The sequence below is a fragment of the Papio anubis genome, chromosome 8 (genome assembly GCF_008728515.1).
Source record: "Papio anubis isolate 15944 chromosome 8, Panubis1.0, whole genome shotgun sequence".
Lineage (NCBI taxonomy): Eukaryota > Metazoa > Chordata > Mammalia > Primates > Cercopithecidae > Papio > Papio anubis.
The window spans coordinates 98,923,870-98,949,702 of record NC_044983.1 but is presented as its reverse complement, the minus strand read 5'-3'; the positions used below and the strand labels follow the sequence as shown (position 1 = coordinate 98,949,702).

At 36.2% G+C, this 25,833-nt stretch overlaps 1 protein-coding gene across 2 annotated transcripts in view; it reads right to left on the bottom strand.

Moving 5' to 3' along the window:
• LOC116268679 (regulating synaptic membrane exocytosis protein 2-like) overlaps positions 1–25,833 on the bottom strand; it is a 132,238-nt gene that overhangs the window by 85,018 nt on the left and 21,387 nt on the right. Inside the window, exon 2 of one of the 2 annotated variants that reach the window (XR_004175852.1) lies at positions 18,847–24,006. The exons of the other annotated variant lie outside the window; for it this stretch is intronic. The gene's annotated coding sequence lies outside the window, so the exon portion shown is untranslated. Of the gene's footprint in view, positions 1–18,846; positions 24,007–25,833 lie in introns of those variants that run through there. 2 annotated transcript variants of the gene reach the window in all.

Below are 25,833 nucleotides of genomic sequence, written 5' to 3'. Positions count from 1 at the left end.
AGGAGAGCTATAACTGGAGCACAGACTACTCATTTTCAGTACTCTTTCTGTAATACTAGAAATTATTTTATTACACTTGATTTATGTACATTTTCAAAATTGTGCATGGTTAGGCCTAAATTATAACTGAAAACGTTGTAATTTAGTTATAAATCAAGGAGTTACAATTCAGTTAGTTACAAGTGAAAAGTGTTGAATAAAAACAAAAACATATTCCGGCCATAAGATTGTTACAGTCATTACTTATGGAAATAGCAATGATATAGAATGTAAACTCCTGTATGGTAGAAATTATCAAGGGTTTATTTGATAGTTTTATTCAATGTAGTGTCCCAAATTTCTAGAACAGTGCCTGGAACACAGCAGATGATAAATATATTCTAAATGATATATAAAACATATTTTAAAATATCACAAAGTCTAAAACCAATACACAACTATGTTTACTCTGTGTTTTTCCCTAAAAGTGGGAAAGAAAATACGAAAATCAGAATGAACACACGGACATTTTTCCTGACCAAGAAGGCCCAGAAAGACAGGTAACACTATAAAATTCTCAGGAGTTAGCAGATTCACAGTGAATGGAATATATGATGCTGGCAGTTCAGAAAAGTCTCGAAAGGGCTTTCGAAAACGCACTGCTTAGCAGTCCGGTGTTAAGATAAGGTAGTTCTATCCTAGCCAGCAGGAGACAGAATGGAGATTATATTGCAGTGTCAGTAATCACTAACGATCGGTAATATGAGTAAAAAGAAGAGAGACAATAAGCTATCAGTTTTTGAGAATCTACTAGCATTTATTGAGGCAAACACTGTGTTAAGTACTTTACATACATTTTTTCATTTAATTCTCTCCAATCAGAACATTTATATTTTGATTTGTATTTCCTAAACCACTGATCCTAACTCTATTTATCCACATCCAATTTTCAAGTTGATTATATTCTAAAATTATCTTTCCTAAATCAGTTGTTTTAACCTATAATGCATATTCCCATAGAAGTAGCTTTAGGTTCCCGCCATGATCCATAGAAGCTAATGTAGATAAAATACTATAATGTTGCAATAAATGACAAACCCTGCTTTGTCATTAAAACTACCTATTTGTTAGGTAGGATTTGGGGTTAACTCTGGGAACCTAACCTTTATCAATATATTTTTTTCCTATAGAAACATGTGGTATACGAAGAAAACACAAAATTACTGAGAAAACGTTCAACTCTCTGGCAGTGGCTCCTCAATATTATAAAAAAATATATACTAGCTTACAAAATATTCTTTGAGTTCTATGGGTAAACTGATCTCGACACAGCATTATGCCAGTCTTAACTAATACACAAAATTTCCTATGGAGAAGAGGTAGGTATAAATTCAAAAGATCTAGATCGAGTCCTGGCTACCCCAGTATAACTTTGAATGTTACTTAACTTCTTTAAATTTCAGTTACTGCATCTGTAAGAATAATGTTATTTCCTCTACATTATGGGATCATTGCAAGTATAAGATGAGATAACTGGTAAAAGGGGTTTTAAGCTGAAAATAACTTGAGAAAGTACGCCATTTTACATTTGAGTAGCTATTTTGGATCAAGCTTTACAGGAATTTTTTATCCTCATTTTTTAATTGACAAGTAGTATAAATTGTATATATTCATGGTGCACAAGTTTTGATATATGTATACATTGTAGAATGACTAAATCAAGCTATAAAACAAATGCATTACCTCACATACCATTTTTTGCGTGGTGACACTTAAAATCTACTCTTAGAAATTTTCAACTGTACAATATGTTATTAACTATAGTCACCATGTTACACAATATATGTCTTGAACATATTCCTTCTATCTAACTGAAATTTTGTGTCCTTTCACCATCTCACAAATCCCCTTATTTCAACCCCACCACAGAGTCCCTGGTAAACAGAATTCTACTCTCTCTTTCTATGAATTAAACTTCTTTAGAGTTCACATATAAGTGAAATCGCCCAGTATTTGTCTTTCTGTCCATAGCTTGTCTCACTTAACATAATATCCTCTGAGATCATTCACATTGTTGCATATGATAGAATTTCCTTTCTTTTAAAAGGTTAAATAGTATTCCACTGCGCATTTATAGCACTTTTTTTTTCTTTTTTTTCTTTCTTTTTTTTTTTTTTTTAAGAGAGAGGGTCTCGCTCTGACACCAAGGCTGCAGGGCAGTGACACAATCACACCTCACTGGTCTCAAATTCCTGGGCTCAAGTGATCCTCCCACCTTGGCCTCCCAAAGTGTTTGGATTACAGGCATTAACCACCACGCCAGGCCATATTTTTTCTTTATTCATTCCTGGATATCCTTGTTAACCTTGTCTCTTGTTGATCTGTCTAATATTGACAGAGGGGTGTTAAAGTCTCCCATTATTATTGTGTGTGAGTCTAAGTCTCTTTGTAGGTCTCTAAGGACTTGCTTTATGAATCTGGGTGCTCCTGTATTGGGTGTATATATATTTAGGATAGTTAGCTCTTCTTGTTGAAATGATCCCTGTACCATTACGTAATGGCCTTGTTGCTTTTGATCTTTGTTGGTTTAAAGTCTGTTTTATCAGAGACTAGCAGTGCCAGCCCTGCTTCTTTTTTGTTTTCCATTTGCTTGGTAGATCTTCCTCCATCCCTTTATTTTGAGCCTATTTGTGTCTCTGCATGTGAGATGGGTCTCCTGAATACAGCACACCGATGGGTCCTGACTCTTTATCCAATTTGCCAGTCTGTGTCTTTTAATTGGAGCATTTAGCCCATTTACATTTAAGGTTAATATTGTTATGTGTGAATTTGATCATGTCATTAGGATGTTAGCTGACTATTTTGCTCGTTAGTTGATGCAGTTTCTTCCTAGCATCGATGGTCTTTACAATTTGGCATGTTTTTGCAGTGGCTGGTACCAGTTGTTCCTTTCCATGTTTAGTGCTTCCTTCAGGAGCTCTTGTAAGGCAGGCCTGGTGGTGACAAAATCTCTCAGCATTTGCTTGTCTGTAAAGGATTTTGTTTCTCCTTCACTTATGAAGCTTAGTTTGACTGCATACAAAATTCTGGGTTGAAAATTCTTTCTTTAAGAATGTTGAATATTGGCCCCCACTCTCTTCTGTCTTGTAGAGTTTCTGCCAAGAGATCTGCTGTTAGTCTGATGGGCTTACCTTTGTGGGTAACGCAACCTTTCGCTCTGGCTGCCCTTAATGCTTTTTTCCTTCAGTTCTACTTTGGTGAATCTGACAATTATATGTCTTGGAGTAGCTCTTCACGAGGAGTATCTTGGTGGTGTTCTCTGTATTTCCTGAATTTGAATGTTGAGTATGGCCATTTTAATGATATTGATTCTTCCTATCCATCAGCACAGAATGTTTTTCCATTTGTCTGTGGCATCTCTGATTTCTTTGAGCAATGTTTTGTAATTCTCATTGTAGAGATCTTTCACCTCCCTAGTTAGCTGTATTCCTAGGTATTTTATTCTTTTTGTGGTTACTCTGAATGGGACTGCATTCTTGACTTGGCTTTCAGCTTGGACATTGCTGATGTATAAAAATGCTTTTGGTTTTTGTACATTGATTTGGTACCCTAAAACTCTGCTGAAGTTGTTTGTCAGATCTAGGAGCTTTTGGGTAAAGACTATGGGGTTTTCTAGGTAGAGAATCATATAGCTGGCAAAGAGAAATAATTTGACTTCATCTCTTCCTATTTAGATGCATTTTATTTTTTTCTCTTGCCTTACTGCTCTAGCTAAGACTTCCACACTATGTTGAATAGGAATGGTGACAGTGGGCATCTTTGTCTTCTTCCTGTTCTCAAGAGAAATGTTTCCAGCTTTTGCCCATTCAGTATAATGTTGGTTGCAGGTTTTACATAGATGGCTCTTATTATTTTGATGTACATTCCTTCAATGCCTAGTTTGTTGCAGGTTTTTAACATGAAGGGATGTTGAATTTATTGAAAGACTTTTCTCCCCATCTGTTGAGATGACCATGTGGTTTCTGTTTATGTGGTGAATTCTGTTTATGTGGTGAATCACACTTATTGACTGGCATATGTTGAACAAAACTTGTATCCCAGAGATAAAGCCTACTTGATTGTGGTGCATCAGCTTTTTGATGTGCTGTCAGATTCAGTCTGCTAGTATTTTGTTGAAGATTTTTGCATCTGTGTTCATCAAGAATATTAGCCTGAAGTTTTTTGTCACCGTTGTGTCTCTGCCAGGTTTTGGTATCAGGATGACACTGGCCTCATACAATGAGTTAAGGAGGAGTCCCTTCTCCTCAATTGTTTTGGAACAGTTTCAGCAGAAATGGTACCAGATCTTCTTTATAAATCTGATAGAATCCAACTGTGGAATCATCTGCTTCTCGGCTTTTTTTGATTGGTAGAGTTTTTATTACTAATTAAATTTCAGAATTCCTTATTGATCTGTCCCAGGATACAGTTTCTTCCTGGTTCAATCTTGGCAGGTGGTATGTTTCCAGAAATTTAGCCATTTCTTCTAAGTTTTCTAGTTAGTGTGCATAGAAGTGTTCATCATAGTCTCTGAAGGTTTTTTAGTATTTCTGTGGGGTCAGTGGTAATGTCTGCTTTGTTATTTCTGATTGTGTTTATTTGGATGTTCTCTATTTTTCCCTTTATTAACCTAGCTACCAATCTATCATTCTTATTTATTTCTCCAAAAAACAAACTCTTGGATTCAGTGATCTTTTGCATTTTTGTGTATATCTCAATTTCCTTCAGGTCAGCATTGATTTTAGTTATTTTCTGTCTTCTACTAGCTTTGGGGTTGGTTTACTCTTGTTTCTCTAGTTCCTCTAGGTATGATGTTAGGTTGTTAATTTAAAATCTTTCCAGTGCTTTTATGTGAACATTTAGCACTACAAAATTCCCCGTTAACACTGCTTACGTTGTGTCCCAGAGATTCTGGTATGTTGTATCATTGTTCTCATTAGTTTCAAAGAATTTCTTGATTTCTGCCTTAATGTCATTGTTTACCCAAAAGTCATTCAGGAGCAGATTGTTTAATTGTCATGTAATCAACATGGTGTTGAGCGATTTTCTTTTTTTTCCCAATATCTTCATTCACTCATTTATTCAACATTTGTTGAAAAGCAGCAAAGTGTGACAAGATACAGAGATCTAGAGAAGGAATCTCTCTTCTACTTTGGGAAGGATAACATGAGATCAAGAAAAAGTTCCTATTGTTCTTGTCACTTGTTCTTTCTTAATTCACTTTCCTAAAGGAACAGGGAAACCTCTTTCCACTCAATCCTAACAAATACCAGTGGCCTAGGATTACATGAAAAGTACATCTTTTACCTCTGTAAACTAAGAATTCTGCCGACTTGGTCAATTTCTTTTTCTGTGTCTGTGAACACTTTCCATGGGAGTTTACTGGAAGCCTAAGGGGAAAACTGCCTTAACTTTAGCTAGGATGTCTCAGTGAGGCAGCGCATAACTCAAGATAATTGTGATCACATACAGGACACAATCTTAAGATGTACCTTGTTTGCCAAGGCCTGAGAAAACATTTCCTAAAGGCACAGATGAAAAGCAAAGCTGGTCAGAAAGCAGCAGGGATCAGAAGGTAGTAGGATGGGGACTGCTTCATGGGGCTGGGAGTCAGGGATTCAGGGAGAACAGCCACTACCCCTGCAGAGAACACATCTCATGGCTGATCGGTTTTGAGCGATTTTCTTAGTATTGATTTCTATTTTCATTGAGCTGCGGTCCAAGATTGTGCTGAGTATGATTTAGGTGTTTTTGAATTTGCTGAGGAATTTTTTTATGACTGATTGTGTGGTCAATGTTAGAGTATGTGGCATGTGCAGATGAGAAAAATGTATATTCTCTTGGTTTTGGGTGAAGAGTTCTGTAGCGGTCTATTAGGCCCATTTAGTCAGATGTTGAGTTCAGGTAACAAATGTCTTTGTTAATTTTCTGCTTCTATGATGTCTCTAATACTGTCCGTGGGGTTTTGAAGTCTCCCACTATTAGTATGTCATTACCTAAGCCTCCTCATAGGACTCTAAGAATGTGCTTTATGAGTCTGGGTGCTCCTGTTTTGGGTGCATATATATTTAGGACAGTTAACTCTTCTTGCTGAATTGAACCCTTTACCATTATGTAATGCTCTTCTTTGTCTCTTAAATCATTGTTGGTTTAAAGTCTGTTTTGTCTGAAATTAGAATAGCAACTACTGTTTTTTCTGTTTTCCATTTGCTTGGTAGATTTTTCTCCATCCCCCTACTTTGAGCCTATGGGTATCAATGCATGTAGGATGGGTCTCTTGTAGACAATATAAAATTGGGTCTTGTTTTTTTATCCAGCTTGCCCCTCTGTGCCTTTTAATTGGAACATTTTACTCATTTATATTCAAGGTTAGTATTGATATGTGCAGGTTCAATCCTGTCAATGTGTAATGAGCTGGTTATTAATGCAGACTTGATTGTGTGGTTGCTTTATAGTGTCAATGATCTATGTACTTAAGTGTGTTTTGTGGTGACCAGTAAGCCTTTCCTTTCCATTTTTAGCCCTCTCTTAAGGACCAGAGAGGTAGGTAGGTAAGGCAGGTTCAGTGGTAATGAATTCCCTAAGGACTTTACTTGTTAGAAAAGGATCTTATTTATCCTTCATTTATGAAGCTTAGTTTGGCTGGATATGAAGTTTTTGATTGGAATTTCTTTTCTTTAAGAATGCTGAAAATAAGCCCCCAATCTCTTCTTGTAGCTTGTAGAGTTTCTGCTGAAAAATTCACTGTTAACCTGATGGGGTTTCCTTTATAAGGGATGTGTCCCTTCTCTCTAGCCATCTTTAACATTTTTTCTTTTATTTCGACCTTGGAGAATCTGATGTCTATGTGTCTTGGTGATGGTCATCTTGTATAGTATCTCACAGGGATTCTCTGTATTTCCTGGATGTCAATGTTCACCTCTCTAGCAAAGCTGGGAAAATGTTGTGAATGATAGCCTCAAATATGTTTTCCAAGTTGCTTGCTTTCTCTTCCTCTCTTTCAGGGATGGCAATGAGTTGTAGATTTTGTCTCTGTACATAATCCCATATTTCTCAGAGGTTTTGTTCACTCTGTTTTGTTTTGTTCTTAATTTCTGTCTAAATTATTTCAGAGAGCGGGTCTTTCACCTCTGAGATTCTTTCCTCAGTTTGGTCAATTCTGCTGTGAATACTTGTGATGGCATTATACAGCCAGTCTATCAATTCAGTTTGGTTCTTTCTTGAAATGGCCACTTTGTGTTTATCTCCTGTCTTATTTTATTATATTCCCTAGATTCCTTGGATCAAGTTTCATCTTTCTCCTGAATGGTGACGATCTTCATTCTTATTCATACTCTGAATTCTATTTCTGACATTTCAGCCATTTAAGCCTGGTTAAGAACCATCGCTGGGGAACCAGTGTGGTCACTTGGAGGTAAGAAGACACTGGCTTTTTGAGTAGCTAGAGTTCTTGCACTGGTTTTTTCACATGTGTGGGCTGATGTTCCCTCAGTGTTTGAAGTTGTTGTTCTTTGGATGGGTTTGTTGGTTTTTTTTTGTTTTTTTTTGTTTTTTTTGTGGTTTTTTTTTTGGCTTGTATCTTCTTTGATGACCTTGAGGGTTTGATTGTGGTATAAGCTGGGTTCACTCAACTGGCTTTGATCCTAGTTTGCTCATGGGTCTTGTGGGAGCCCCCTCCGATTACTGTCTCCATGCCTGTATTTCTTTTCTTGGGTGTTCCGGTGCACAGGGTTCCCTCAGGCAGGGGCCACAGTTGGCAGACAAGCCATATGTTCACCAGCTTGACCCTAATCTGCTGTCTGAGTGCTTCACAGGGGAACATGGCATTGTGGCGGCACACAGAGTTCAGGCAGAAGTGTGACCACTGGGCTGGAAGCTCTAGCAGGTGTGGTCTGTCTGGCTACAAGAGGTGGGGGTGGGTAGAGTTGCCTGCCCTGCCATCTAGGTGCCTCTAGGGCAACAGGAGATTGCTCCCCTCAGCAAATGCAGGCAGAAACATGCTCACAAGGCTGGAAGCTCTAGCAGGCACTGCCTGCCTGGCTACCAGCAGTGGAGGTGGGTAGGGCCACTTGCCCTGCCCTGCTACACAGTTGTTTCCCAGGACAAGGGTAAGCCGCACCCACCAGCTGAGTTCAGGCAGAAGAGGGATGGTGGGGCAGGAAGCTGTAGCAGGTGTTGCCCACCTGGCTACCAGCAGCAGGGGTAGGCAGAGTCACCTGCCCTGCCACTCAGGTGTTTCCCTGGACAACAGGAGTCTGCAACTACCTATTGAAATCACACAAAAGCGGGACTGCTGGGCCAGAAGCTCTAGTAGAGATTGCCTGCCTGGCTCTTTGCCCATTGTTAAATTGAGTTGTATGTTTTCTTGCTATTGAGTTGTTTGACTTCCTAATATATTCTGGATATTAACCCCTTATCAGATGTATGGTCTGCAAATATTTTCTCCGTTCCTGTAGGCTGCCTCTTCACTCTGTTGTTTCCTTTGCTGTACAGAAGCTTTTTAGTTTCATGTAATTCCATTTGGCTACTTTCGCTGTTGGGATCATACCTTAAAAAATCATTGTACAGACCAATGTCATGGAGCTTTTCCACTATGTTGTCCTCTAGAAGTTTAAGAGTTTCAGATCTTAGATTTCAGTATTTAACCCATTTTGAGTTAATTTTGTATATGGTGTGACATAAGGGTCTAATTTTATTCTTCTACATGTGAGTAGCAATTTCCCCAATATCATGTACTGAAGAGATTGCCCTCTGCCCATTGTGTATTCTTGGCATCTCTGTCAAGGATCAATTGACTGGAAATGCCTGAATTTATTTCTGCACTCTCTATTCTGTACCAGTGGTCTATATATCTGTTTATAATACCATGCTCTTTTGGTACTATAGCTTTGGAGATTTTAGAATCAGGTATGTTATGCCCTAACTTTGTTCTTTTTGCTCAAAACTGCTTTTGCTCTCCAGGGTCTTTTGTAGTTCCATAAATATCTTTAGGATTGTTTTTCTGCTTCTGTGAAAAGTATCATGGAATTTTCATAGGGACTGCATTAAATCTGTAGGTAGCTTTGAGGAGTATGAACATTTAAACAATATTCTTCTAATTCATTAACACGAAATTTCCATTTATTTGTGTCATCTTCAATGTCTTTCATCAATGTTTTATACTTTTCAATATACTTATCTTTCACCTCCTTGGTTACATGTATTCCTAGATATTTTTTTGTAGCTATTGTAAACAGGATATTTCCTTGATTTATCTGGTACATCATTCTTACTGCACAAAAATGCTACTGATTTTTGTAGGTTGATTTTGTATCCTGCAACTTTAGTGAATTCATTTCTTAGTTTTAGTAGTTCTTTGGCTGAGTCTATAGGGTTTGCTGTATATAAGATCGTATTATTTGCAAATACAGACAATTTAACGTCCTCCTTTCCAATTTGGGTGCCTTTATTTCATTCTTTTGCCTAATTGCTCTGGCAAAAGCTTCCAGTACTATATTGACTAGAAGTGGTAAGAGTGGGCATCCTTTTCTTGTTCCTGATCTTAGAGGAAAGTTTTCAACTTTCACCATTTAGAATGATGTTAGTTGTTTGTGATATAATGCCTGAGGTACACTCTTTCTCTACCTAATTTTTTAGAAGTTTATTTATCATGAAAGGATGTTCAGGTTTGTCAAATGCTTTTCTGCATCTATTGAGATGATCATATGATTTTTGTCCTTCATTCTGTTAATGTGGTGTATCACATTTATAGAATTGTGCATGTTGAACTATCCTTGCATCCTACGATGAATCCCACTTTATCATGGTGGATGATCCATTTAATATGGTGTTGAATTCAGTTTGCTAGTATTTGGTTGAGGATTTCTGCATCTATGTTCATCAAGAATATTGGCCTGTGAATTTATTTTCTTTGTAATTAAAAAGTTTAAGAAATTTTTAATTTCTTAGTGTCCTTGTCTGGATATTGGCATAATGCCAGCTTTATAAAATAAGTCTGGAAGTATTCACTCCTCTTCATTTATTTTTGAAAAGTTTGAAAAAGATTGGTATCAGTTCTTCTTTACATGTTTAGTAAAATTCAGCAGTGAAACCATCAGGTTCTGGGCTTTGCTTTGATGGGAAACATTACTGATTCTAGTTCCTTATTCATTATTGATCTGTTTAGATTTTCTGTTTCTTCATGATTCAGTCTTGGTAGATTATACGTGTTAAATAATTAATCTTATTTTTCTAGTTTATCCAGTTTTTTGGTGTATAATTATTCATAGTAGACTTTTATGATCTTTTGTGGTTCTGTGGTCTGAGTTGAAATATCTTTTCTTTAATTCCTGATTTCATTTAATGGAGTCTTCTCTTCCTTTCATAGTCCTGCGAAAGGTTTGTCAGTTTACTATTTCCTTCCCTCTAACTTTGCTCTTGGTTGTTTTGTGGATCTTTTGTTCCTTTTTCCTTCTCCAGCCATGTTACTTTGTGATTAGATTATTTTCTGCAGTGGTGTGCTTTGATTCCTTACTTTTTAGCCTTATATATCTACTATAGGTTTTCATTTTGTGGTTACCATGAGGTTTATCTAAAATATGTTATAGTTGTAACAGACTATTTTAACATAATAACAACTAAACTTTGATTGCATTTTTAAAGCTATACTTTTACTACACCCCTCCCCAACATTTTATGTTTTTGTTGTCACAATTTATATCTTTTTTCATTGTATATCCCTTAACAAATTATTGTAGCTATTACTATTTTTAATAGTTTGTTAACCTTCATACTAAAGCTATAAGCGATTTACACACCACCATTACAGGACTAGAGTATTTTGAATGTAACTGTGTACTTACTTTTACCAGTGAGTTTTATACTTTAATATGTGTTCATATTACTAGTTAGCACCCTTCTCATTCCACCTGAAAAGCATTTCTTTTTTTTGTTTATTTCAGTTTGAATAACTCTCCTTAGCATTTCTTTTTTTCTTTCAGCTAGGAAGAACTCTCCTTAGCATTTCTTGTAAGACAGGTCTGGTGGTGATTATCTCTGTCAGCTTTTGTTTGTATGGAAAGTATTTACCTCTCCTTCATTTCTGAAGAAGAGCTTTGTGGGTAAAGTATTGGTTAACAGATACTTCCTTCAGCACTTTGAATATATCATCCCATTCTCTCCTGGCTTGTAAGGTTTCTGCTGAGAAGCAGGCTGTTGGCCTTACTGTAACACCATTATGTGTGGTTTCCTTCTCTTCTCTTGCTGCTTTCAGGATCCTCTCTGTGTCTTTGATAGCTTGATCATGTCTTGATGTGGTCGTGTATGGACTGAATCTGACTGAACTCCCTGACCTTCCTGTAATTGGATATTTATATTTTCCCCAATTTGTAAAGTGTTCTGCTATTATTTAAGTAAACTTTCTGCCCCTTTCTCTCTTCTCCTCAAACCCCTATAATTCAAAACTTTGCTTTTTTGATGTTGTCCCATAAATCCCATAAGCTTTCTTTGTTCTTTTTTGTTTCTTTTTTATTCCTCTCACTGTATATTTTCAAGTAACTTGTCTTTGAATTCACCGATTCTTTCTTCTGCTTGATCAATTCTGCTGCTGACACTCCCTATTGCATTTTTCATTCATTGTGTTTTCTCCTCCAGATTTTCTTTTTTGTTCGCTTGTTTATTTACAATTTCCAGCTCAAAAGTGTTTTGTCCATTTGCTGTTTTCTTGAGCTTGTTGAACGATTTCTCTGTATTCCTTGACATTTGCTGAGTTTCCTTAAAACAATTACTTTGCATTCTTTCTCAGGCAGGCTTATATAGCTCCATTTATTTGGCATCAGTTAGTGGGAAATTAGTATGTTCTTTTGGTGGTGTTATACCTCACTTTCTCATGTTTCTTGTCATTTTATGTTGATGGCTGCACATCTGGTACAGCAACCAACTATTCAAGACCTTATAAGCTAGTTTCACTGCAGAAATACTTTCCCCTATGGTGGGGATACAAGGGTGCTTGCATGAGTGGAGTACAGATGTTCTGGCACCAGTGAGGGTGCAGCTATGTTGTCTCTGTAGAGCTCTGGCAGCTGAGGTCAGTGCTGATGAAGACTGCAGGAGCCTCAGCGGCCAACACTGTGGATGGCCACAATGGTGGGAAGGATTGGAGTCTTCAGTGGTGATGACTGCTAAGATCCACCCAATTTCTTTTTCTCCCACTGAGGAAGTTGTGACTAAAGGGGTCCCTTTTCACATTGGGTCTGGCTTATGAGCCCACTCATGGTGGTGGTGGCAACAGTGTCAGATGAGTGGCACCTGTAAAGTACCCATGGAGCTGAGGCCTGAGGCACAAATATGTGTGGAGTACCTATGACTCTGAGATCCAGGGCAGAAATGGCACTGTTGTCTGTGGCACAGGCAACCCCACTGCCATATTGGTAATAGTATGTGATGCTTGTGAAGCAGCCAAGCAGCCAAGAATGGGAATGTAGATGTGCATAGAGTTATTATGGCTCCAGGGTTGGGTCAGGTTCTTGCTCCATTAAGTGACTGAGCCAGTGCCTAGAGCACTGGCATGCATAGCAAGAGCTTGGCTCCAAGGCCCAGTATGCAAATTAACTCACTATGGCAATGGCTCCAATGTCTGGAATGTGAACAAGAACAGTGCAGCCACAGAGCCTGAGTCTGAAGTGTGGGCACTCTCAGGGCAACTGCAGCTCAGGGGTTAGGGCACAGGAAGGGTTGGAAGAGAGAGAGCATTTCCTTTCCTGAAGCAACTTAACAGTGGCTGCTTCTTCGGCAGGGGAAAAATATACAGCTGTGTGGCCCTCTCTGGGATCCCTCAGAGGGAATGACTGTTGGTTACCTTGGGGGCAAAAAATGCCTGCATGCTCTGTGGAGCAGGCTCTTGGGGATGATGGTGGTTTCAACAATATAGCTCATACTGATAGTCTCTTTCTTTCTTTCCTGCCCCTAGACATCTCCTGGCATCTCAGGTAAGCCAGTTCACCAGTGATCATTCCTATATGGATATTCTCCATGTTTTCTGCTCTACTTTGTTGCTTCAGATACTTTATTGGACGCTTGAGCCCTCTCAGACCTATTTCAGTTTATGGATAGCTGTCTATACTTGTTTTTATGTGTGTGAAATAAAGGCTGGTATCTCCTACTCTGCCATCTTGGTGGTGTATCTGAGGCCTTTATATGCCAGTCAGAAGTGTTTGGACTTTTTTCCCTAAATGAATGAGAAGCCATCAAATATTTTTTAGTAGGAAAATAATGTCATCGTTTTTCAGTGGCAGAGTCTCCCTGTGTTGCTCAGGCTGGAGAGCAATGGCTATTCACAGGTGCAACCATCACACACTACAGCCCCAAACTTCTGTACTCAAGTGATCCTCCTGCCTCAACCTCTCAAGTAGCTGACCTCAAAGGCACATGCCATTACTCCTAGCTAATTTTTCTAAAAAATAACTTATGAAAAATTAACTTGGATACAATATGCAAAGCATAAAAAGGTGGATACTTCCCAGCCATAAAAAGGAATCAATTAACCGCATTTGCAAAGACTAGGATGAGATTAGAAACTATTATTCTAAGTGAAGTAACTCAGGAATGGAAAACCAAACATAATATGTTCTCACTGATATGTGGGAGATAAGCTATGAGGATGCAAAGACATAAGAATGATACCATGGACTAGGCCGGGCGCAGTGGTTCATGCCTGTAATCCCAGCACTTTGGGAGGCTGAGGCGGGTGGATCACGGGATCGAGACCATCCTGGCTAACACGGTGAAATCCCGTCTCTCTCAAAAAAACAAAAAGTTAGCTGGGCGTAGTGGTGGGCGCCTGTAGTCCCAGCTACTCGGGAGGCTGAGGCAGGAGAATGGTGTGAACCCGTGAGGCAGAGCTTGCAGTGAGCCGAGACTGCACCACTGTACTCCAGCCTGGACAACAGAGCGAGACTCTGTCTCTAAAAAAAAGAATGATACAATGGACTTTGGGGACTTGGGGGGAAGAGCAGAGAAGGGTGAGGGATAAAAGACAACAAATATAGTGCAGTGTATACTGCTGAGGTGATGGGTGCACCAGGTTCTCACAAATCTCCACTAAATAACTTATTCATGTAACCAAATACCACCCGTATCCCAATAACTTATAGAAAAATAAAATTTTTAAAAAAGAATAAAAGGTGAACATAAGGAAATCTGTTACAATTGCAATAATTCCAGAATGAGATAAGATAGTTATTAGAATATTAACAAAAGAAACAGAAAGAAAAGCAATATTACCAAGAAAGGAAGAAGCAACAGGGCTTTGCATCTAATTGGGTCTTTGTTGGTCTCTATCAAATAGGTCAAAGCCTAACTATGCCGTGTATATATATATATACATATGTGCCATTTTAAAGACCATAGGATTTTATATCAATTCTAGGATTACATCAGGAAATTCTTTCTAATGTTTATCCTAAATATCTCATACTACAGCAGTAAACATAATTCCATCTATTCTTGATAAAACAGAAATTAACTGTGTTGGCCATAAAATTCAAAAAGTTATCTTTTTTTTGCAGGTAACCAAAATATATCGCATAGCCCTCCAGAGAGGCACAGGGTTAGTATATTGGTAAACATCTCCCATTCTCATTTGGCAGAAAAAAAAAATATGGCATAGAAAACTAACCTTTCCATTTTCCCCTTAGTTGGAAAGATTAAAGCAAAAGACCATGGCAAAGACTATAATCAAGCAGCAATCAGGGAATACTACCTGACTACTTAATATTACTGCATTATTAAAAATCATTATTATAATTTCCCTTTACTGACCACTTACCAAGCCAGACATGGCAAGTACTACCCTATGAAGGAAGTACTATATCCTTACTTTATATAAGGAGACTGAGGCAAATAAAAAATTAATTTGCTAAAGGTCAGATGCTTAAAAACTAGGCTTAGAACTCAAATCTCAAGGTCTCAAATTGCTGAAATTGCTGTACTGGTAGAACAGAAAGATTGAAGAACTACTCTTTGACAAATACATTAGATCTTACTAAAACTGTCATATCCTTAACAATATCTCTGAATAAAGTAGGTGTTCGGTGAGATACATTTTGAACTATTCTAAGTTTTCAATTCCAAAAATCAAATTTTTCCAATTTCATTTAAGTTTCTTCAGGATTCAATGCCATTTGCTCTGAGGCATTAACCATATAGCATTTGTAGAAACCTCAACTACAATATAATCACTGTTAATTTCTGTCTCCTTTACTATTGTGTTAGTTGAGCTCCTATGTAGCCAAGTGCTTTATATGAATTTAATGTATTTTCTTATTTAAACTTCACATACACGCAAAATAATTTGAGCTAAGTATTACAAACTGATTTTATGGGTGAGAAACTGAGACTTAATAGAGATTAGCACAAAGACTATGTCTTCTTCATCTATGTATCCCCTGTACCTGGCAAATATGCTGCCATATAGTGAACTAAAAGTTCAAAGAACAGATCAGAGAATTAATTTATCAGTTGCAAGTTTGGTTTTTGTTTTACAACCTACTGTCAAGTGTTGCAGTTTTCCTTTGTTATATTTCTTGTCATTTTTAAATTTACAATCCAAAAATAGACATTACTCAAAGTGTGACTGATATGTTTTTGATCTATGTCCCAACCCAAATCTCACATCGAATTGTGATCCCCAGTGTTGGAGGGTGGGACTTGGTGGGAGGTGATTGGATCACAGGGGCAGAGTTCTCATGAATAGTTTAACACCATTTCCTGGTGCTGTTCTCACGACGGTGAGTGAGTTTTTGCAAGATCTAGCTATTTAAAAGTGTATAGAGCCTCCCCCTTAGTTGTCTCTTGCTCTTGCTCTGGCCATGTAAGACGTGCCTGCTTCCCCCTCACTTTCCACCATGATTGAAAGGTCTCCCCAGAAACCGAGCAGATGTCAGCATCATGCTTCCTGTACAGCCTGTGGAACCATGAGGTTAATTAAATTAACCTGCTTTTCTTTATAAATTACCTAGTCTCAAGTATTCCTTTATAGCAATGCAAGAATGGACTGATACAGTGACCAATGCACATCTTAAGATTATTTCACAGTTTCTATACTCTATATTAATACTTCTCCTTTCTTACTGCTTGTTCTTAGGTCCATGGAGAGTCTTAAAGTCTTCTCTACCATAAATCACATTTATAGAAGTATTTAAATAAACCTTAAATTTTTAATTTGGTCCAATACCCACAAAAGTGCCCTTGTGTGTTTGTGCTGATACAAAATCAAGAGAGCATCTTCCTAGAACTTCCTACAACCAAAGTAAGTTATCAGTATATCTCTGCAGTTTCCATTCCCAGAAAATAAGTCTGAACCAAACAATTGGCTCCCCAGTAAAACACAATATGATGACACTAAAGCAGAGGTGACCCAAACTACTATTGTATTATTGGCTTCTTCTACTTTTGCTACAGTCTCTACTTGTGTCAACTGTATCATAAGAATACAAGTATTGAAGACAGATGGACTCGGATTTTAATATACTATCTGCTACTATAATTACTTGATCTCTGAGTTTCATCCATAAAATAAGCATAGCAGCACCTTCCTCCTGGATTTTTTTGCTATAATAAAATGATACACATAAAGCACCTCACACCATGCCTACTGCTCTATAAATTTTAGCTCCTTCGGAACTTTGTTCCTTATGTTATTTCACACTGTTCATCACACTAATCTCAGAGTATTCGGAAGCTTGTTAAAGTTGAGCCCTACTTATCTTGTCGCATTTAGCTACCTGAAAGACTAAGCCATCACCCATTGCTAAACCTATCATTAATCAAAATGCACCAAACTGTTGCCCCACAGTTTGGCAAGAACTGAAGGTGAGGAAGCAGAACAGATGGCCAAAGTACACCACTGGCTCCTGGAGTCTAGCCAAACGCTAATGCTGAATTCTGGCAAAGCTCTGCAGGCATTCAAATCAGTTCTTCTAGCTGTAATCAACTCAATAATGGGGTTACACATTATAATATTAAAATCTTGTAGATATATTTGAGCCTGATCTGCCACATATGGAATGAATAATCACATTTCTGAGCAAGGCTCCTGGTAGTTTCTAATATCAGAGTCAAAAGTTTAGGTAGAGAGAAGGCTTTTCTAGCAGTATAGCGCATTGCTAAATTATGTAGAAATAATTAAGGGCAATTGATAGGCTGCATAGCAAGGGAAGAGGAAGCATTTACACTACTCCTCCAAACTTTACTTCTGCTAGCGTAACCTCTACTACAGTTAATGCTTACATAACTAGGATAAAATTTCACAAAGAGGAAGTTCTGACATTCAGAGCTGATGATAAAGGTAGCTGTTGAAATTCACCATACATAAGTACATTCTAAAGTCATAAGTAACAATTTATACTCAAAGGCAAAAAAACATTCTTTTAGCCAGAAGGAGGCAACAGTAAACTGGGTATTTTCAAGCTAAAGAGAAATAAATTTCTCTTGTTCATTCAAAGAAGAAAATCAATACAATGTAAAGATTTCAAATAAGTCTCAACTGGTATTTTTTACTGGCCTAAATCAAGGGTTGGCAAGCTTTTTTTTTTTTCTGTAAAGTGCCAGACAGTAAATATTTGAGGCTTTGTAAGTCAAAAGGCAAAATTAATGATAATGTGTAGTGCTAAAAGAATAAAAAACAAATTTCTACAAAATCCTTATTGATAAAATTCAAATAATTGAGGGTAATAATACAGGTCTACTGATGAGAATAATGGAATTCCCTTTTGGGGGGAAAATATTTCACTTAATTGGGATTCAAAGTTAGTATTCCAAATGATCCAAATCAACTGCAAATGTCCTTTGGTTAATGCTGATCTGTAATATGATTTTGCGTATTTCATTTTAGTAATATCTTTTTGCACAGATAGGAAATGCAAATATGTACTGATATCAAACAATGAGAATTTTTTTAATTGATGATATTCATCACTTAGAGGATACCTATAGAATTGAGTTTGAGACTTCTCTAGATATTTGCCTTTAAGCATGTTATTATACATTATACATTGCAGATGAAAGTTGGATAGTAACTCCTCAATTACACTGTTAAATAAATTTTGAAATATGTAAATGTCTTTTGTACTTGCTTCAAAGTCTGAAAAATTAGGTTGATACTATAGTCTGAGCTTGGAAAATATATCAACTGAAAATTTGTGTGGGAATGAGGAGTTCACTACTTAACTATTGACAGCATAGGAAGCATATAAAGTAGCTTGAAATTATTTGTGATAAACATTATTGTCATTAAAATGACTTTAAGTTCCATGGTAGAACTTACAAATTCCACAGGTAAGCACAGTTTTATCTTGAATGTGGAACTTGTAAGTTGAATACAGAAATTTATCAATTTTGCAGCAAAAGCAAATTTCCAAAGCCATCCAGTGTTCAATAACAGGGCTTAGTGCATTTTTCAGAAAGAGTTTAATGTCAGCCCTGAGCTCAAAAAACTGAAATAAAATTTTATGACTGCTAGACCATCACATTTCTATTTGATACAGCGAGTCATAATATTCAATTTCTGACAAAAATGGACAAAATTTTCCTACAAGAAGGAATGAAGTTCACTGTTGACACTAGTGACTCAATAACACAGGATGATTCAAATATTTTCTGCAGAATATCTACTCATAAATAACACAATGAATAACCATGAGCTCTAAACACCTTAATTTTTACAAGCTTTGAAAAGTTGTCCAACTAAGCCTTTTTCTACTCCATACATTATTTTTATCTTTTATCAGGTTTCTTTGTTTCTTTTTTCTCTTTTTTTTTTAAGACAGGGTCTCGCTTTGTCACCCAGACTGGAGTGCAGTGGCATGATCTCAGCTCACTGCAACCTCTGCCCCCCAGGTTCAAGCAGTTCTCCTGCCTCAGCCTCCCATGTTTTATCAGTTTTTAACACATCTTAGCAGATTCCACTTCAGGTTGTACTAAATTAATGTTTTCTCAAATTATTTGAAAATGTTCTTGCCACTCATTGTTCCATACTGACTATTCACAGAGGCTTATTAAAACTCAATACTAACTCCTAAATAAAAAACAACAGAAAAGTATTGGTAACATCTGTCAGGTCAGCAAGAGTCAAGGAAAACCATTCAAAATCACTTGTGTTTTGTAACTGACTAGAAATGCTGCTCCCAATACCCTCAACTCTTTGAGAAACTGTTCCCACCAAAAGGCTTAATGTTTATTTTCTCTAGATACACTTTTTCAGTTTCTGCAATCTAATATGATTTAATTAAGTAACCATCTGAAATGGATTTATTTGCTTGGCTAACAAGAGAACCACTTAGAAACTTACTTTTTGGTCACATCCTCATTTTCATTTATTACTTTCGTAAAGAAAATCTGCTTATATTCCATTTTAAATTTTCTAATTTTCCCTACTTGAGAATATTGTGATCAATGCTTAGTCTGGTAATGCCAATATATATTATATCCCTTTACTATAACTACAGCACTAATACATAATAAACTCAATACTTTGTCGTCTAACTTAGCAACTCATACTCTACTGTACTTTAAAACCACATTTGAAGTCCATTTTCTCTTATTTTTTCTTTTTTTTTTTGTTTCTCTTTTTTTATTGTTTGACATGATGTGTATTCACTAGTAATTAAAAATGAAACAGAACTGTCATAGTACAGCTATATTCATGGCACTCAAAATGCTGTTGAGTTGTAACCATATCACTGCAATTTGCAGTGGACCAAACAGCAGTGTAAAGTTAAGTGTGCCACCTATGGTCACTGTCCCAACAACTCAATTCTGCCAGTATAGTGCAAAAGCAGCCCATACAATACATAAACAAATGAGCATAGCTTTGCTCCAACTCCATATTTTTCACAAGTCATATCCTTCTTTTGACTTTTTAAAAGCATTTAAACATGTAAAGGCCATTCTTAATTCACAGGTCTACAAAACCAGAGAATGGATCAGATATGCACTGTAATATTTATTGTCAGATTAGCTATATTCCTATCAATTCCTAATTTGCTATATTTTTAATCAAAAGTTGATCAGATTTTGCCCATAGGCAGTATTTGCTGACCCCCCACCAAAACCAATCAATGGAATGACGAATAGAGAAATCAGAACATTCAGAAAAGTCTTTCCTTCACTCCTGAGACCACATCTCAGAGCTACTAAATCACAATTCTATGGTGTAATAAGTGGGAAGTAGGTTTGAATGAAAAAGAAGATCATATTTGTGTACGACGAAGAGCCAGAAAATGAAATAAGATGATCTAACTGGGAACATAACAAAGCTATTTCCTTCAGCCATGCCTGGCTCAGCATTTTGACATAACTTAATGAGGGAGAATTAGAAGTTAACACTAGAAGTACACAATAGTTATATCTGCATTTTATTGTACTTTATTGCATATAATTCATGCCTAAATTGACTATAGTTATTTAATATTGCACAGTGTCATTTCTAACTAATTATTTTTCTTGTCTATATGTAGCCTCAGGTACAAAGTCTGCTGACATAGTGTTAAAGAGAGGGTGTAAGAGAAAATAAATATTTAGCAACTGTAAATACCATGGTTATGGACTGTATTACAAACTTCATTAGTTTTTTCACTTAATTCTCACAACACTACCTATATGGTAGATTTACTAGTTTATTAAAATGTTTATTAAAACATTTACTAGTTTATTAAAATTCCAATTCATATGAACAGGCATTTGAATTAGAATTTGAACTCCATATTTTTTATGCCATATTTTTCTGATGTTTCAAAATCATTTAAACATGTAAAAGCCATTCTTAACTCATAGGTCTACAAAGCCAAAGAGTAGATCAGATATGCACTGTAATATAAAGGGTGAGGTATGAGGGTGTGGGCATGCAGAGCTCCCATGCCCTCTCCAGGTGTAACACCTCCCAGCAACTCCGGGTGTTCAGCAACCCAGAAACTCTCAGGTAAAAATACTTTTTAATTCTCTTTGTGATTTGTTCCTTAATCTTTGGATTATTTAGAAGATTATTTATTAATTTCTAAATATATAAGAATCTTATTATTATTTTCATTATTGATTTCCAGCATGGTGATGAGAGAATGCATATTTCTCTCATCAGAATGCAGATTGTATATTTCAATCTTCTGATTTTTTTGAGAATTGCCTTATAATATAGGAGATGGTCGATTTTGGTATTCCATGTGTTCTTGAAAAGAATATGTACTCTGCAGTTGTTTAGTGTGCACATTAAAGGTATTCTGTAGTCATTGGGTAAAGTGCTCTGTATATACCAGTAAAGTCCAGCATATTAATTATTTTGTTCATATATTCTATAGTTTTACTATTTTTTGTCTGCTTGATCTACTGATAATCTTGTTTTGTCTGTGTGTTAATGTTTCTCATTATAATTTGTATTTACCTTTAAATTCTGTCCATTTTTAAAATAAACTTTTAATGAAAGTATAACATACAGACAGAAAGGTACATAAACCATAAAAGTTAAGGTCATTAAATTTTCACATTTAATATATCCATGTAACCAGCATTTCAAAGCAAAAAATAAAACAGTTCTAGCCCCTGCCTCCCAGTCAGTATCATTATGATTTCTAACACCATAGATTTGTCTTGTCTTTGTTTTTACTTACAATTCTGTAAAATTTTTCCTTCTACATATTTTAGCCTATATTATTATGCATAAAAATTAGAGGTATTATACATTTATTATAAATTCTGGTGAATTAAAACTTAAAACAAAATGTCCTTCCTTACCTCTAGTAATATTTTTGCTTTAAATTCTACTTTATCTGATATTAATACAGCTTCACCAGATTTCTTTTGCTTAGTGCTTGCAAAGTATATTTTTAATATCATTTTATTTTTAATCTTTCTATATATTTTAAATATCTATAAAAGAGACTTTAGATACATCTCATAAATAGTGTATAGTTGGATTCTGTTTTTTATCCTATCTGTCAATTTTTTATTATAACACTTAGTCCATTTATATTCAATGTGTTAATAGATTTGTGGTCAATCTACTGTTTTACTACTTTCTATTTGCCTCCAACTGTTCTATGTTTAGTTTCCTCTCCTTGTTTGTCTTTTTTAATTAATTAAATACTTTTTATTATATTTTTCTTCTCTACTAGCTTGGAAGGTATACATTATGCTACTAACATTTTAAAATAAACTCAGCAATTATAACATGCATCTACAAATCATCAAACCCTAACATATATATGTTTACTTCTTCCTGGCAATGTAACTTAAAACCATTTATACTGTCCCAACATATACCCTACTATCATGTATTTTTAATTCTTACCATATATTTAAAACCCACTAAGACATTTTATTTGTTTTACAGCCAACATTAATTTCCATTTATCCACACATTTATACTTGTCATCTTTCCTCATTCCTTTCTCCACTTCTAGCTTTCTGTCTGAGACCATTTTCCTTCTACCTGAATAACACTCTTTAATACAGTTAGCCTTCCATATCAATGAGTTCTGCATCCACAGATTCAACCAACCACAGATCAAAATATTTTGGGAAAAAAAAATAAAAAGTAATATTTATTTAAAAATACAGTATAACAACTATTTACATAGAATCTGCATTGGATACTGTAAACAATCTAAAGATTATTTAAAGTATACTGGATGATGTGCATAGGCTATATGCAAATACTATGCAATTTTATATTAGAAACCTAAGCATCCACAGATTTGGGTATCTGCAAGGGGTCTTGGAATTAATTCTCCACTGATACTGAGGGATAACTGTATTACCTTAAGTGTGGGAAGCCGGTGACATATCTCTGGTTTTATATGTCTACTATGTCCTTTATTTTGCAGTTATTTCTGAGTGCTATTTTAATTGGAAATAAAATGCTAACTGTGCAGTTTTTTTCTTCAGCACTTTGAAGATATCAGCCCATTGTCTAATAGTCTTTATTGTTTCTGTTGAGAATCAGCTGTAAACATTATTGGGGATACTTTGATACATACTCCCCATTTATATTACTTTTTTTCTTTCTCCTACATACTGTTATATTTCTGTGCTTTATTACACATATTTTCTCGTATCTCCCACTTAACTATTTCTCTCTTCACCTGTATTTAATGCTGTTGAATACACTCAATGAGTTGATTTCATTTATTGCCTTTTTCAGTTTTTTTATTTTGATTTAATTTTCATGATATACAGTGCTCTGCCAAAGCACTCATTCTTATATTTTGCTAGTCTAAACAGATTCATGTTTTAAAATTCAGTGACAGAACTCCATTATTTGAATCCCCTGTTGGTCTATCTACTACGGTCTATTGTTTATCTTAGTTTCAGTTAAATGGCATCATATAACTTATGTCTTGTATACCTGATTATTTTTGTGTCCATGTAAGACATTATAAGTAAAAACTGTAGAAATTATTTGAGGCCTAGGATGGTATTATCTTCCATCAGAAAGAATTTACTTTTGCTTTAACAAGTAGCTAGAGTCATTAACAATCTTAGGTGTCTGTAATCTAATTAAAGACTACGATGATTCTAAACTGGTTTTCTTCTGTATGTGGACCATTCAATTCGCAGCTCATCCTTACTCCTAAGGAATCACCCTTCAGGTCCCAACCCAAAGCCTGGCGGATTTAGCAGGCCATCTCCCTGTTTAGTGGACCATGAATTCAAACTGTTGCTCCATTAGCCCCACCCCATGAGTGTTTCAAAAGCTCTTCTTAGCTTCTCAGCCTCTTGGCCACCTCTACTGGAAACAGGAGATTCCCATAGTAGAAAGAGGCTTCAAATGCACAGCTCACCTTTTGGGTTTCCTTCTTCTCCAGGATCTTGTCCCCACAGTCTTCAATGATGTGTTAGCTCTCTGATACAAACAGATGATTTTTATATTTGATCCAGCTTTTCTGGTTGTTCTCAGTGGAAGAGTTAGTCCAAATTGCCTAATCCACCATCATCAGAAGTGCACCTCTCAATTTTTCTCATCTGTAAAATGAGGATAATAATGACAGCTTCCTCAAAGATATTATTAAAAGAGATCAGAGCGCCTGTTACATATTAAATGCTCAAGAACTTTCGGGTATGGTTTTGAGCTACCTACTGCTAATTTAAAACAAGCTTCAATTAGTAGATATTTTGTCATTTTTGCCTGTCTAGTATCTATTCTCCTCTAATATCTCAAATTTTCTTTGAGAACTAGTCCTCAATTACTGAATGCAGTCTTGATGTCAATCAAGGTAACATACTCTCCTCTGTCCAAGGGTAGGTAACTAACCCAAGTTAGGCCAGACTGCCTCTTTCCATGTAATGTGAATTTTAAGCAGCAAATAGTGAAGCTGATCCATGTAAACAGTGGGTAGCACATTGAACAGGCCATCCATTAGTTTCTGCAAACAGCTATCCAGAGCTAACCTAATTTCTGTCTTTTCCAGGGACTAGTCAACTTTTCTTAGAGCTATTCCTTAGGGCTTACAATAAATTATTTTCTGTTTAAGTTAACAGGGGCCATTTTTGTTGCCTGAAACAAAAATACCTTGATACCTCAATGAAGAACTATCTCACTTTCAAAGCTTTTCTACCAGCCCCTGTAACTTAATCATTTAACCAAAAAAAGAAGAGTTTTGACATTATTCAGAAAGTTTGCAAAAATGTTTCTTTCTTCTTATGATTAAAGAATCAATATTTTGTAACTTCTTCCTGTGTTGGCTTTATATTAGCTCTCAACGCATTCCTGTTCTTATTTCAGACTGTCCTCTCTAAAGATTACATTTGTCACACTCCCTTGAAAGCTGGTTTCCAACTATGTTCTACCACTGGGAAACACTGGTAAAAACTGGATGGCAGGAGAAGGTAAATCATTTTATTTTCTTCCTTCTGTTTCTAATTCCTGCAGGAGCAGCATCAGTATTCCAGGAAACTCAGCAGATTGCCCATGGTCTCTGGTTCTAGCAGCAATTGTAGCACCAGATAACCACAATGCAAATTCTAACTACTGCAACAACAGTGCAGTTCTGGCAGGGGTAGCAATGGGTGACTGCAGGCTTCAGCATCCTCTGAGGTGAGTTCAGCATCATCAACAGGACTATAGGCTTTCTGGATCAGTAGAAGTACAGGCTCACGGCATCCTGCAAAGCAGCAGCAACAGCTTCAAGGGTAGCAGTAGTACTCCAACAACCTTAGCATCATAGTACTTATTAGCTGTTTAACACCATTTTCCTTTTTTTCTCTCCCAGCCCAAGGAGCAGTAGTGTCTTCCTGCAGTTACTGATCTTTTGATAAATTCATTGTCCATTTTCTGCTTCTCCAGCCCTACCAGGACTTTTGGCAATTGATTCCCTATGTATTAAATTTTCTTTGTTTAAAATATTTAGTGTGGCTTTTGTTTTCTTAATTACACAACTTTCGGTGGCATGGATCTCCTCATTTCAAATGTTTCATTTCAAATGTATCAGCACTATCCCACGAGCAAAAAGAGAAACCTTGTCATTTTTGTGTTTCTTGTCCACTCTTCCTCTTTCTCATTCATCCATTCCAACTCTCTATACTCTCTCTTCAACTCCTTTTCTTTTTCTTCTTAGCCTGTTTCTTAAGTATACCAATGACACCTATGTTGTTATGTATTTTAATAACACTTGGGGCAAATGAAGGTGGACCATTGTCAGTTTAAACAATCAGCAGTTCAAATGCAAAAACAGAAAGTCCCTCTAAAACTATAAATCTTTATTAAAATATAATCTAATTTTTATTATAATTACAGTTGTCAGTACTTAGAAAATATTTTCCACAAACACCACAATTCATTTCCTGGGTAGC